The sequence below is a fragment of the Bombus terrestris genome, chromosome 15, assembly GCF_910591885.1.
Source record: "Bombus terrestris chromosome 15, iyBomTerr1.2, whole genome shotgun sequence".
NCBI classification, from domain to species: domain Eukaryota; kingdom Metazoa; phylum Arthropoda; class Insecta; order Hymenoptera; family Apidae; genus Bombus; species Bombus terrestris.
This window is the reverse complement of record NC_063283.1, coordinates 7,413,856-7,428,296: the sequence shown is the minus strand read 5'-3', so window position 1 is coordinate 7,428,296 and position 14,441 is coordinate 7,413,856. Positions and strand designations below refer to the sequence as shown.

At 39.9% G+C, this 14,441-nt stretch overlaps 1 protein-coding gene and 1 long non-coding RNA gene across 12 annotated transcripts in view; one reads left to right on the top strand and one right to left on the bottom strand.

Moving 5' to 3' along the window:
• Positions 1-14,441, bottom strand: part of LOC110119953 — a 180,116-nt gene that overhangs the window by 37,767 nt on the left and 127,908 nt on the right. The gene's annotated exons all lie outside the window — the stretch shown is intronic.
• The window catches only part of LOC100644824 (max dimerization protein 1), a 228,020-nt gene that overhangs the window by 94,644 nt on the left and 118,935 nt on the right, over positions 1-14,441 (top strand). The window lies entirely within an intron of this gene.

Sequence of the window (14,441 nt, the reverse complement as noted above, 5' to 3'; positions counted from 1 at the left end):
TCTTAAAGAACGAGCATTAATTGATGAACGATTAACAAATCTATCGCATTCTAATACCGACGAAGGTACAGTCAGCAGAATAATCCAAGTTGCGGTAAAAAGAAGTTAAAAAGCGATGAATTTACCTGCCATGGATCGCAGAAATTTCTATAAAAATTCCTTCTGCCTAAAATCTCTCTCGTTTCGTTCTTAATTCGAGAAAGAGAAACGACGTGCGTAGAATTCAGAGGAAAACAAAATGCCAATCTTTCGTTCACGAGTGACGCAACGATCAACGCCGATGCGTAATCGATTAAATCGAATTTCTGTCAGCGAAACGTCGGTTCGCCGCGGCAAAGTAGCATATTTATCTACCTTTACGTGCTGTTTTTTCGTTTCGCGCTGCTTCGACCTAGAACAGCGTGAAACGAACCGCAAGAGAGGAGAGTAAATGCTTTTTTAGACGCGAGTTCGGCCTAACAAAATGTACGATAAGAAGTTTTCAAATGTCGCGGTTAGATAATAACGCGGGAACAAAAAAGAAGAGGGTGAGCTTCTTCGTCGGTTAGTTTCACCCCTTAACCGCTATACGTATAGTTAGTTTTTATTTTAGTCAGCGAAGTACAGTATGATATTTAATTTGTACCGGAGATGATCGAAAATGGAACGGCGTTTTTGGTATGCGATTAACAGACAATTTGTCTTTCATTGAGAATATTATTATCGTCCTATAACAACAGAACAATCAATTTCTAATGTATACTTAACCCCTTAACCTAGCCCGTAGTACTATGATCGGGCCAAACGTAAATATTACGAGCATAGCCCGTAGTACGATGATCGTTTTTGGCCTAAAATTCTCGAACGTAAATCGTAGGTTAAGGGGTTAAATATGCAATACGATAGAAGTTTGTATATCCGCATCTGATTTATTCGAACAAATTAATGCCGAGCCTCTATTATCCCAACTATGATCGACCGTAATTTCGTAACGCACATATAACCATTTATCGTTGTAATGAATACACGTGCGAACGTCTGTTATAGGAACTGTTCGGTTATCCGAGCTGTTTCGTCGACACCGACATGTTCGAATAAACGAGCTTCTACCGTATTTAAAATAATTGTAACTAAAATGGTAAGATGAAAATAAAATCCTTGTGCTGAGTAAAGTTTGCACAGGGGAATATTGGTTATCGGCGTCCCATTTAACCAAAGTTCCAAATTGTTCCAAGTGTTCTGAACTTTACTATAACTTCATTATCGTAAAAAGAAAAAAGAAAAAAATTCATCGTTTGGGTTCCGTTAAAATTATTAACTATTAATACATAATACAATAATACGTACATAAAACAAAGCTACGATCGTCGGTATACCTTCGTGAGCCTGTACGTATCAATGATTTTCAATACTCGGTGGAATCGGTGCTACGTCTACGTACACCTAATTGATTCCTCGCAAACAGAGAACTCCCTAACAATTTACAAAATGCTCTTCCCAGCCTCTATGTCTTCCTCTAACAGCAACAAACTGTCGATACCACAATACCACATTAATTTTCTCCGAAGCCAAAGCGATTCTTGTCCAGAGGAACGAAGCAAAAAGAAAAAGCCGCTCGATCCATCGATCTGTCGTTGGTCGAGTGTTACCAGGCGACGGGGAACAGAGTCGAGACACGCCGTTCGCTTTTTCCTACGACGTTTCCCGTATAATTGGCTCGGACGTCGGTCACGGGACCGCGAAGTGTCGTTCGCGTCGACGTTATAACGGCAAAAAGCGATCGTGTCTGCTCTTGCTACGAGAGGCAAACGGGTAACGTTGAGAATCGAGCCGACCAGCCTATTCGCGTTTCAATCGTCGACCAGCTCCAGGAGAGAGGTTACGTACGATCGATATCGATTGCCTTTTTACGCCTAGGTTTTTGCAACCGGTGCGAACGCACGGACCTCCGTAGAACGTGGCCGTTCCACTCTACCGGAGTAAAGTTCCTCTATTTAATTAACATTTATCGTACAGATGCGACGAATAAAATGTTGTATCTTAAATGAGCGGCGATACTATTTTTAGTAACAGAGGCAGGGATAAAAAAAAAAAAAAAAAATAGTGGAACGTATAAATAGACCATATTTGCTGTGTATAAATATTCTACATTTTCCATATTATTAGACATTTAATTTGGTATATCGTTAACAAAGCCACGTTTCGTAGAAAGAGAACGATATATCGCGTATCAATCGATTCGTTTCAACGCGTAGATCAATAAAATATCAAAACTAACCCGCGGCAAGTTGTCGCTGTGATAACATTCCTGTTCGATTTTTCAACGATGGCCGATATATTTGAACCAACGAAAGGTTGCGTTTATTTTATTATATTATAAATAGTATATATAAAATTAATAATAAAAAAAAAAGAAAAATGAAACGAAGAACGAACGTAACGCTAGATCGTATTAAGAAATCATCAAACTGTTCGAGAGTGTAATGAAATTAACGAATCGTTGGAAAAAATAATGCGTAACAAAAGAGGAAGATAAAGTAGTATTTGAGAAAAGCGATGTTTCATATTTAACCTCGTAATATTCGAAATGATGCAACTAATAACCTGTTGCAAGAATGATTAACGTTAACATGAAAGTAGAAGAACGTAGTGGAGAAACAAAGTTGAAACGTCCGATAGGCGATCGTAGGCATGTGGTAACACTCTCTCGACAACATCACGTGCCGTGCGCACGCTCGGCTGACTCCTCTAACGCCTTACAGGCTTATGCAATTGATTCCCGTTCGAGCTTTTAAGTCTCGTCCTCGTAAGCCGATCGGCAATCACGAGGAGCTGTTTTGCCTCGCCACGCTATTATCCGCTTCTGTACGTGGCTGGGAAATAATATTATTTGCTCCATACCCCTTCGATCTTCCTCTTTTTCCATCCCTATCTTTAGTTTTTCCACCCTTTTCCCTTGCTTATCGAAGCCTTTGACGCGCTCGGACGTCTTATCAGCTTTTCTTCGGCACGCGTACGGATGATCTAAGGATCTTGTAATTTTTACTCGTTAATACCAAGCTGGGGTTATTCCGAAGCACCAAACTGTGCGTACGTGTGTTTCATTATCGATACCCGTAAGAAATATTTATTGCTCGCGAGTTTCTTTTGCGTTTATGAAGACTATTCTCTTTTACGCGAGTCTTACGGTCTTAGCGAGCTTTCAAAACTCGAATTACTCGTTAAGAGCTTCCTAACGAGTAGATTGCCAATCTTTGTACGTTTATAAGAAATTTGAAAGTATAAAATCATGCAGGATGCACGTAATACGAGAGAGATACGTGAAATGTCCAAAGTACGATGCTTTCTGTAATACTCGGTAGGTAAAACAATTCTCCACAGAGGTTCTGCTTCTTCGATCGTATACTTAAAAATACGAATATACATCGAATTCGTCGATGCAATCGTTCATAGTAAATATCGTTGTTCGAATCGACGTCGATAGTCGTTTTACGTCTTAGAAAGAATGTCCTATGTCTGGTTCGTTGTTGAGAGACTGTACGTCAGTCTTTTAATTACAAGGAGAAAGAGGGGGGAAAAAAGATTTGAAAAGCTGTTCGATAGAGGCTGTGGCAATGAACTTTCTACTTTCTTGATAAACAACACCGGTAAGCCGCGCGAGTCGCGCGTAAAAGTGGAACAAGTATTAATTTTTCGCCGCAACGTGAGTCAGCCAGGTAACGGCGCAGCAGCTTTTATGAGTCATAAAACGTTGTATCGAAACGCGAGTACAAAGTTTTCCGAGCGCGCCTCGAAAGAACGCAGAATTAATGACGCTTAAACACGCATTTCCACCAATACATTCCCACTCCTTCTTGTTTCCCTGGATCATTCCTAAGAAAAAACTTTCTCGACGATTCTTCGAATCAAGTTCCAGAGGAAATTAATTCCACAATGAATTAACCTTTCTCATAACGGAACCAGGCTATTTTATGCGTATCATTGTATGACTCTGCTTCCTAGAATATTCCAATTGATTACAATGGATATACGATCGATTACGACTCATTGTTCGAAGATATATCTACGAGCCGCGAAATTCTTCTTATCTTGCATTAAATAAACGAAGAAAGTACAAGATAATAGACAGAACTGTAGAAGAATAGCATAGAAGCAAATATCGAATATTCTTTCGTAATTTTATACTTTCGCAGTCGTTTTTATTTCTCTGGAATTAATAATCCTTTCATAGACGCGATCATTTATTTTTTGAGGAATATCTTCTCTTCTTTTAACGCATCGTAACATTTATATCAGAATCGTGACGTATCGAAGTTTAATTATAATTCTGACGTTAAAATCGTTTCAACCGATTCATCGTTTTAAAGTTCAAAGATGTAACTGCTATTCATGAAATTATTTTTATCTTACATCGAGTAGATGGAATAACAAATTAAATAGAGAAGCAAGGTAGAAACAGCGAACAAAATTCTAGAAAAATAGCTGAAACGAATACCGAATTTTTTCCATTAACTCTATACTTTCGCAATCGTTTTCCTTTCTCTGATATTAAATATCGCCACGTGAACGTGATCGTTTATTCCCGCGAGAATCTTTGCATTTCGATTAAAAAAGCGTAATTATAACTCTGGCGTTAAAATCTTCCCAGCAGAATTTACATTTTAATCTTCTTTTCTTCTTCCTTTTTATCTTATTATCGTTATTATTTTTTTCAATTTAGAAGAAATTGGACACCGTGTAATCCAACGACTACGCCACTGTCGACCTGTATCGATGTGTACACCGTGCCGTTGCAATTACGCTCTCGAGTGCATCGAACCCGTGTAGGTGAAAGTGAACCAAAGCGGTTCTCGTACGTTCGTTCGTTCGCTGAGGAGAGCTCGCTTCTTTGTTAAAACATCGGTCCAAAGGTTAAAGTCGAAAACCAACGTCGCTACAATGACGGATCATCGTCATTTTCGTTTGGTTCCACGTGTATCGATTTCCAAGAAATCGTACTATCTCGCTAGAAAACGTATTTATTTCACCATAGCGTTCAAGGATGAAAGAAAAAATGGATAACTCTCTTTTACGTCTTATAAATGCGTGCTGTATGTTTCTCATAAATTTATCACAAGCGTTTCTTACTTAATCTTTATATATTTTTCCAGGTCTCGTTGCCTTCGGTACAATAATTTCTCTCTGAAAAATCGAGATACAAATTTGACGCTCGTCTATATTTAAAATAATTTTCACGTGGACGAATCTTTGCTAAATTATTACGTTCACCGCGTTTCGAATGGCGCGTTTCATCGCGGAAAATAGGAATTAATGAAAATTATGGGGAATCGAGAGGAGTTTCAAATATTTGTACGCGAGAGGTTGTTTGTTCGGATATTTTTACGAACGACGAGAACGAGTTGTGAATCGACGTACGAGTTTAAAACGCCTCGTTGCGTCGGTATCGATGAAATTTAACGAAGAATAGACGGAACGTTTCGCGGGGATCTGATCGGACAGAGGTTTCATTTGCCTTTTCTCTACGAAATGAACTGCGTTACGTTAGCCACCCGTGATTAATATCGTTCGAGTGACTCGTGCAGCTGTATTTACAGAATTTGTTAATTTCGTCGTTAGTCTCCCCGGGATCTTTTTCGTTCCTAGAATTATTCGAGTCTTTGCTTTCGACGAATTTGTTCATCCGAATTATCGGGATAATTCTTTGTTACACGAGTACGTGATTTGTAGCGTATTATATTACGGGCGTTATGCTGAAATGCACAGAAATCGTCGTGACGAAGCGTTGCAACCAAAGACGTAAAGGCTCGGTTACAAAATCTAAGCGTGCAACAATACGAATTTTTATTATAATTTTAAACGCACGGTATTCCTTACGAAGCTTATACACGGGATACGCGATATCTGTTGAAAGTTTTTAATGCCTTTTAACGACCTTTCGCGTCTACGTATTTCATTTTTCATCTATAGAGCTGTAATACCTACGAACAGTGTACACTGTATCTACTTTTTAAAGTAGAATTATCCGCTTTTAAACAAACTTTCGAGCAATCGAAGGCAAGAAAGTATATGTTTTAGCGAATGATCCATAATTATACTTTTACTTGATAGCGTCTACCTCTTCGGACGGTGAATGGTCACGAACGACTATATAGTCATTTTCTGCAGATGGCTGTTTGTTAGTGACTACATGTGACTATAGTTATCGTTCTTACGTAACGTTGCTGCGGTAGATCCGACCACTAAAAGTGATTCTAATTGCTTCCACATATACGCTAATTGTTTAGCGATAAACGCGTGGTATAACAGTAATCACCTACCTTGAATGCTAATTGGTCATTAAATAGAATTAATTACGATTATTTTCGCATGGTATTCGTTCGAAAGAAAGAACGATACAAGAGGACAAATACGAAATATATTTTTGAGATTTTCTTTCCTTAAATCGACAAATCTTTCTTCCGAACGGTTCTCCAGAAATGGAACGTCTTCTCAGAATTATTTTCTCCGTGTTACATCAAACGAAACTTCGAAACTTACGATCTCCCTTGGCATCTGTTAAGCACGTGTTCCAAAGGCTGAAATAAACCTGACAATTTCAGCGGCAAACACGGTTTCCAGTACCTCGTAAGAGGTACACCACCTAATATTCGAAGTCGAAGCGCAAGCTTATCGTTGAACGAGTCCGCCAAGCAGTAAAAAAATAAAAGGGAACGTAACAGACTTTTTAGCAGCACTGATTTCGATGCAACGTTTGTTGGTCGAAGCGGTTGGCGTTGTTTTCTAAGTATCGCGACAAAAGACGCAATAACTCCGTTAAAAGTCCACGGCATTAGCTTATGAAAGACGTAATATTCGGTTAACAAGTTTTCCAAGCGAAGAAACCGTCGAGTTACGTCATTGGTTAATCGAAGGAAATTGTCACAGGCTTAAACCGGTGCTCGTAATTATTCGACCGATTCTACGCGTCAACAACCACCAGATTAATTTTTTTTTTTTTCTCTCTTCAGAGTTTATACAATTTATCGATGAAATTACAAGAGAAACGAGAATAAAAGATTTTATAAAAATTGATCGGAAGCAATTTCCTACTGGGATTTTTTATCCTTATCTAATCGTTTCGCTTTAATTTTTGCGTCTTTTATATCGAACATTTCCGTCGACTATCCGATCCCTTAATCTCCAAATATCCAAATTTTGGTATTTGGAATGTTTTCAATCTCGGAACGAAACACATTCGCTTAACGTAGTAAATTATCTGACTTTTCTACGAATATAATATTTCTGACGCAAAGCCAAAGAATGAAAAACGTATCGAAGATCGTGAAAAAATAAATCGTATAAAGTTACGATGTTTCACATTTGTTTCTCGTATTTGTAAATATTTTAAGTATTGCTAAATAACGAAGCGTGCGAGACCTGAAAAGAAGGCAAACCGATGTTCTATATATAAAATTATAAAGTTACAGACTCATGCTGTTTTGGAATTCGTGTCCTCGCTTCTACACTTAATCGATAAAAACGTTGGCATAAATTATGCTACGCCGTTGAACTTTCTGTACGTGGACGTGGACGTGGACAGTTTTACGTATGTATATCCTGGATCCAAGAATAATTCACCTTTTAAGTTCCACCCCTAATTTTCCTCATGCCCTGTTAGATACTCGGGCCGAAGGAGATGGGGCGACACCTAAACGCAATTAAATTCGCCCGATCGAGCAGCCAAGTCACCGCGAATTCTCCAATTAGGGTAAATGTATTTATCAAAGGGAACGCGTCGCGGCCGTGCATTAATCTTCTAATCCGGACAATGACGCACGTACAAATATCGGCACAAAGAGAGGACGCGACCACTTCTCGCTTAATCGTAATTAAGCACCACTCGTCCGTCTCTATCGATTCTTGCCGACCATTATGGTGCTGGCGGACCTTCATCCCTGCGATCGAATCTTATCGACATCTTCCGTTGCAACTTTTTCGGCCCTTCAGTATTTTTAGAATTTTCGAAAGCTTTTTTCTTTAATACGACGTACGGAAAGTCATAGGATAACGTTGGACAACTCGTAGGCATCTTTTATCAATATATTACGCGTGTCATAGGAAACATTCTGAAATTTCATTAGCATTTTTGTATAATACATGTGGACGAAATTTGGTATACAGCACGGTCATGAAGGCTTTCTGTGATAAATGTTCCAATATTTTCGTTCGCTACCTAACGTAGCACGGACATAAGTTTAACGAATGCAAAAGGTTTTTAGCGTAATACAGTTCGTAAATAAATCTTGTTCCAATGGACACAGAAAATTTTATCGATTGTCATCGATGAAACAACAAGCGTTCGCTTCGGTTCTTGCCTATACGTTCGTAACAGTGATCGATAAGCCACTATTATTCAGCACACATCGTTCGAACATTGACGTCAAAGGATGGACAGAGAACACGAACACGTTCGTACAAATCTAAGGAATGCGAAAGATATTTAGGAAGATATCCGTTGAACAAAGGAGGAGCAATCGCAGAAATATCGAAACGTTTACTGTACAAATTTCTTACGAATATATCGTGTGCTTTGCGCGAGACATTTTGAAATTTTCGATGCAATCACCTGTTGCCTGCGACGAGGGAAAAAATGATTTTCGAGAGTATGGCATGTACGTCAAAGGAAGAGAATGCTTGTATCTTCCGTTGCCAAGGCACGGAACGGAAAGCAGCTGCACGTATCTTATCATCGTCGACAAAAGGCGAAAAATAAAAGCGGACGGTCGAGCGCAGGGGAACTCGCGAGGAATCCGAAACAGGCCAGAGCCTTTCGTGTCTCGAAAGAACTCGACGCAGGTGCGAACCGGTGGACACGTGCACGTGCAACTATAAAATTTTTATGTTTCTAACGCGACCACCGAGACCAACAACCAGATACTGTCGTCTCGGAAACGATCGTGTCTATTTCGAGGGAACGCATTCTTTAACAATTCCTCGGCAACAAATTACAGAAATATAATGTTCGGTAATTTGAAAGATTGTTTCATACGATTTCGCGGAATTTTTTGAAGAGTTAATTAAATTTGATTCTTCGTAGAAAAGTGTGAAAAGTATGGAGGAATTAATAAGAAATTCTACTAACGAGTTAACTAAGAGTACTCACTCTTTGGAGAATCAGATTTATGGAAAATATAGATGACGGATTATTCCCTCGGTGGAGTACAAAGAGTTAGCTTTAATCAGGTTGCAGATCGAATATAAAAATCGCAATTTATCGATGAAACGACAAATATATAGATAAATAAAGAGACGTTCCAATAATGGAAGACGTCCGATGAAGAATTACAAACTTGTTGACTTTTCCTTTGGTTTCCACCTCCGTAGTTCTGGTCTACGTTTCTTCCACTTAATTCTAGAGAAATTTATCTCGCAAATTGTTATTTCGCCTCGCAGAAAATATATCAAAAGTTGGACACTTTTAAATTTACAAATTGCTCCACCCTTGAGATACATAAATAAGCCTCGTAGAGGAAGATGCGATAAGTATCCGCGATATTTTTCCAGAATTCCGCAAACACCACGCGAGATTCCAGCTAACGAAACAAGAATGATGTACGAGGAAAACAGCGCAACAAGAGTGACAAATTTATAGCGCTGGGGTTTCCGACGAAAATTTTTCAAGCGTGGATTATAGATGAATCGACCCATAAGCATCGAGGACATCTTCATAACCGTACAATATCGAGCAATGACGTCTTTAAAGAGTTTCTCCGTTTTTATCGGCAACGAGAAACGACAAATGGTAAACGCCGTGTAACGAGAAAAATATTTTCGAGCAAAATTTTCGTAATAATCCTTCAAATATAATTTTTTAAAAAAGGAGAAAAACAGGAAAAATGAAAAGAATGGTATTAAGCATTATCTGAAAGCTTCCAAACTAACATAGAGAAAGTTAGTGTATGAAGATTTTTAGTTCTCCAGTCGTCGAATTTATTTTCACAAAATCGAACGCTTCCTTTTACTTCCGAATGGAATTACGTTGAGTTACACTGTACAGAGTTCAGGATACTTCGTTAAAAAATAATTCGAACTTATACTTCAAGTTATATTTACGCGACACGTTTTTATAAACCGAACATTAAAAAATGCAAAAGTCAGCATCGCGTGTTGAAAGCAAAATTATAAAGGTGATCAAACGATTATAATTAACACCAAATTTCTCTTTCTATAGTATTACGTACATAGATCGCATTACTCTAAAAATACAAGTCTCTAGAAATACGCTCAAGTAAAATTCTTCGACAGGATCGGTAATCTCTAAGAAAACTTCGATATCTTCCTTAAAAATCTCCATTCCTCAAACTACACATTCCGTCGATACAAATTCCCGTTCTTATTAATTTTCTTCTCAACATTGCTTATGTCATTATTTATTATTATCATTATTAATATTCCCTGCACAAATCGTTCCATCTCTTTCATTTCCATCAAAATAGCGTATCTTCTCCTTAGAAGGACATTCGAATAAAACTCTTCAAGATCCTCGTCGTCGAAAAACCTCGATTCGTTAAAATCACACGATTCGATCGATACGAAGTTCTCGAAGAAAAGTAGATATTTTTGAAGAAACTGGAGGAAGGAGGAGGTTCCAGGAGAGCGGCAGAAGGAAGTGGATGGTTGGCCCTTTATTTTGGATTACGCAGGATGTGTGGAGGTCTGGAGATCCTAATGAAGGCACGTGCTGGTACATACGTTGCGCGCTGGCCGGGCCAGCCAGCCTCCTTTGTCGACCGCGCGACACGTCGCCCCTTTGGACCAGCTAGACACAGTTTAATTAAGCGAAACCAGAGCGTTACGCCGGCCGTGTGTATGTACACGTGTCGGTGAACACCCACGCAACCCGTGTACACTTCTACTGCAGGCGGCAGCTGCACACGGCTCCGTCGTGGCGTCGCGGCGCGCTCACCCGTGCACCGTCGCGAGTTTAAATACACCCCTTAAACGCTCAACGTCTGCACTCAGATATCGCTACTCACTCTGCATTCCAGATTTTCGAGAATCTGGTCTCTAAGCTACCGGAGACTTGATTCGAGATTTCCCGTGTTACGTTACGCACTTTGAACTGTGCGTCTCTAGATTCCAGTTGTAGGCTGTGAATCGTCGATTCTCGATCGTCATCTTCTTCGTTCTTGATCCTTGACACGATTCTTCATCGACGACTTTTGATTTTCAAGCTTGAACGTTCGATTTTTCAATTAGCGATTCTTGGTTTTGCTTGGTTCTCGACTCTTAAACGTCGATTCTCGATCGTAGACTCTTGGTACTTAGTCGGCGATTTTTAATTCTCGACTATCCTCGGTAATAGATCCATTCAAGATCCTCGATTCTCCGATCTTTGATTCTTCATCCTCGACTCTTGACTCTTAATTCTCGGCTAAGAATTTTGCTTCACTCGAACTGTGAAAGTTTCAGTGGTCGGTCATACTTAACCTAAATATTTCTATCCGTGCAATTACACTCGTGACTTCTGTCACATTTAAACGGATTTATATACACATACGATCAAAAACGAATGAATAAATTATGTGTGCGAGAAGTTGGTATCTGGGTAATGAGATTTAGCGTGATGTAGCTTCGTTAATGAGATTTCGAAGCGGCGAGGTGTTAGAAGCTTAGATTCTCTTAACGAACTACGACGTCCGCTAATTTCCTATGGTTTAAGTTTTTATTGTTACAAGTTAAAGAAACTTCCCACAAAAATTTCGGCTCGTTTTTCTATTTGTATCTTTACTGAATTTCCTGCCAACTTTATTATCAGTTTAAGTCCACCGTTATCAATAGCGCGCTAACTTTCTCATCAAAGAATCTTCTAAGATAACAGAATTCCAAGATGAAATACCTTTCGTACACCAAAAAATCTTCCAAAAATTCCCAACATCCCGCACTCTAGTAACTCCTTAGCCTTAAATCGACATCTTTCTCCGAAACTTTTCCCACTACCAAATCCAAATTCGTCGCACGCTCCGTCACTTTCGAAACGCAGAGGCGAGCGTTTGCCAAAAGGTTGCAAGTCAGCTCAGGCAATGGTAGTCAGTGGCGTCTCGGCCGTCTTGACCGAGTGAACGCCGTTTAATTAAGATAAAACGAAATTCTCCGGCCGATTCGTGTAGCTGGTCGTGTACGGAGCCACGAAGAGGAGGAACCTCTATTCGTGACCGGAACCGCGCGAAAGCGCCGCGCCTCTCTTCTACGTCCTTTCGCCTCTTCCCACCGCTTTCGCCTGCAACCCCCTTTACAACCCGTTTTGCGAGCTCGCTTTACGAATGGGCAAGTTTAAGCGAGGCGTAAGTTCGTACAAGTTGGCCTCAGCGACTCGAGTATCCGTCGTAATAAATTGCTAAGCCGTAGCTCCGGCAAGCCACTCTACGGAACGTCCAATTAATCAGGGGATGTTAATTTCGGGTGGCGCGGCCGCTGTTCGAAGGGGATGGCGAGGCTGGACTGGGATTTTAAGCGAGCCCGATTGATTGCCGCCCTTTGATCGCCAATAATTATCACGACCAGTCGCTTCTACGGCTTATTAATCGATTTTCCCTTCCACTTCGTGAACGTCCTTGACGCGGATTCCATCTTCATCTTCCGAGAGGGATGAATGGAACTAAGGAATGCTCGACGATGTTTGGATAAGAAAGTCTCGGTTGTGGCTGGTTTTTGGGGGAAGATTAGGCGGGTCGAGTGTGAACGAAGGGTGAATTGATATGGTATCGAATGATATGATAGAAAAGATGAAGCGAAGAAATGATAAAGGGTTGGTAAATGTTGCTGGTCGATATAAATTGCATCAACGAGAGCGAAGTTTTGCCGGGCACCTTTGTGATGTTGCTACGATAGTCAACGCTGGAGAAAAACAAATATATTATGTCTTTTTTTATGATAAAGAAATTGTTGGAAGTCTTATTGATTTGCAGGCCCAATGGGAATAGCGTGGTAAGGGAAGCAACAGTTTATCAGTGTCGAGTCATGTCATTCGTTACAGCCATTACATTGCACAGTGCAGTCTCGTTTAATCGAATATTATCGAATAATATTACAATATTATATAATAATATTACACCGAATAATATCATCCACTTAGCTTGAAATGTTTCGTTTCATCTTTCTGTTCTACTTGTCAAACAAGATCGTATCTTACTAAACAATTAAATCTAACAAACGTCTTACATCATCTTGCTATTAATTCAACGAGGAAGAAGCTTCTCGAGGCGTAAAAAATACGGCGGTAATTCGGTTCTTTAAGGAAAGAAACAAGGAAACGATCGGAATAAACTGAGGAGCGTCGCGGAAACGCAGGAAGAAGGAAGAAACGCGGGGATCAAGATTCCATGAAAAATCACCGCGTGCCTTCATGAATTATTAAACCGTTTTCCCGGCCATCCTGCGCCGCGTAATCGCACAGAATAATTTTCCCTTTTCTCGAGCCCGATACCAGAAGCAATACACCACCGGCATAGACTCGCGTGATGCTTTATCTCACCGCGGGGACGTGTTAAATCGAAATTATAAATCGCGAAAAATGGCACGAAAATATCAGGCGACGATTTATTGGTCGGGGCGCACGCTCGCACGCGCCCAACTTCCTCGCGATAACGCTACAACACGCACTCGCGTGACCGCCACACTGTCTCGGAAAGCTCGCTGATGGATTCGATTACGCGACGCGGGAAACGGAGCGCAGGTCAAAGGAAAATCGGAGATTCCAGTGAAATATACCGTGTTACACTCGTGGGACCAATCGTCGCCAGGGAACCCACCGATATCCTAAATTCGATAGGGTAAATTGATTTGAGAATTTAAAGCGGGACGAATATATTGTTTTTTGAGAATGTTTTGTTGAATCGAGACGAATTTGAGCTTTTAATTGACGCTCTATGTGGCTGGAGAGTTGGACTGTAGTTGAGGCAGGACGCTTGAAAATTAGACGTTCTAATTATTATAAGCGTGGGACTTTATTTTTTGAAATGGTAACAAGCTCGAGCTGTTAGTTTGCTTCCTGATTAATAAAATGATTAAAAAAAAATAATACTAATCTTATCTTTATTCGTGGAATCACTCAAATTAAATACGAAATAAGGGAAAGTAACAACTGATACCGCGAAGATATAAGATAACGGCGATAACAGGAAACGATTCGTGACACGGGCTATATTTAATAATACATTATACATAATACAAAACACAGAACACAGAAGATAATTCGAAACTTCATTTTCCATTTGTCTGGAGAACGAAGCATCGAAAACAAAAATATAAAAATGTTGTCGCGTTTCTCGACTTACTTTTGCACGTAGAATCACTACCCGATCGCTTGTACCATGATTTCGGAGACAGCCTGTACAGTGACAGGAAGTTCAGTATCACAGTAGATAGAATTAAATGCCCTCCTTATTACACACGCAGTAATTGCTTCTTTAACAAACTCGAGT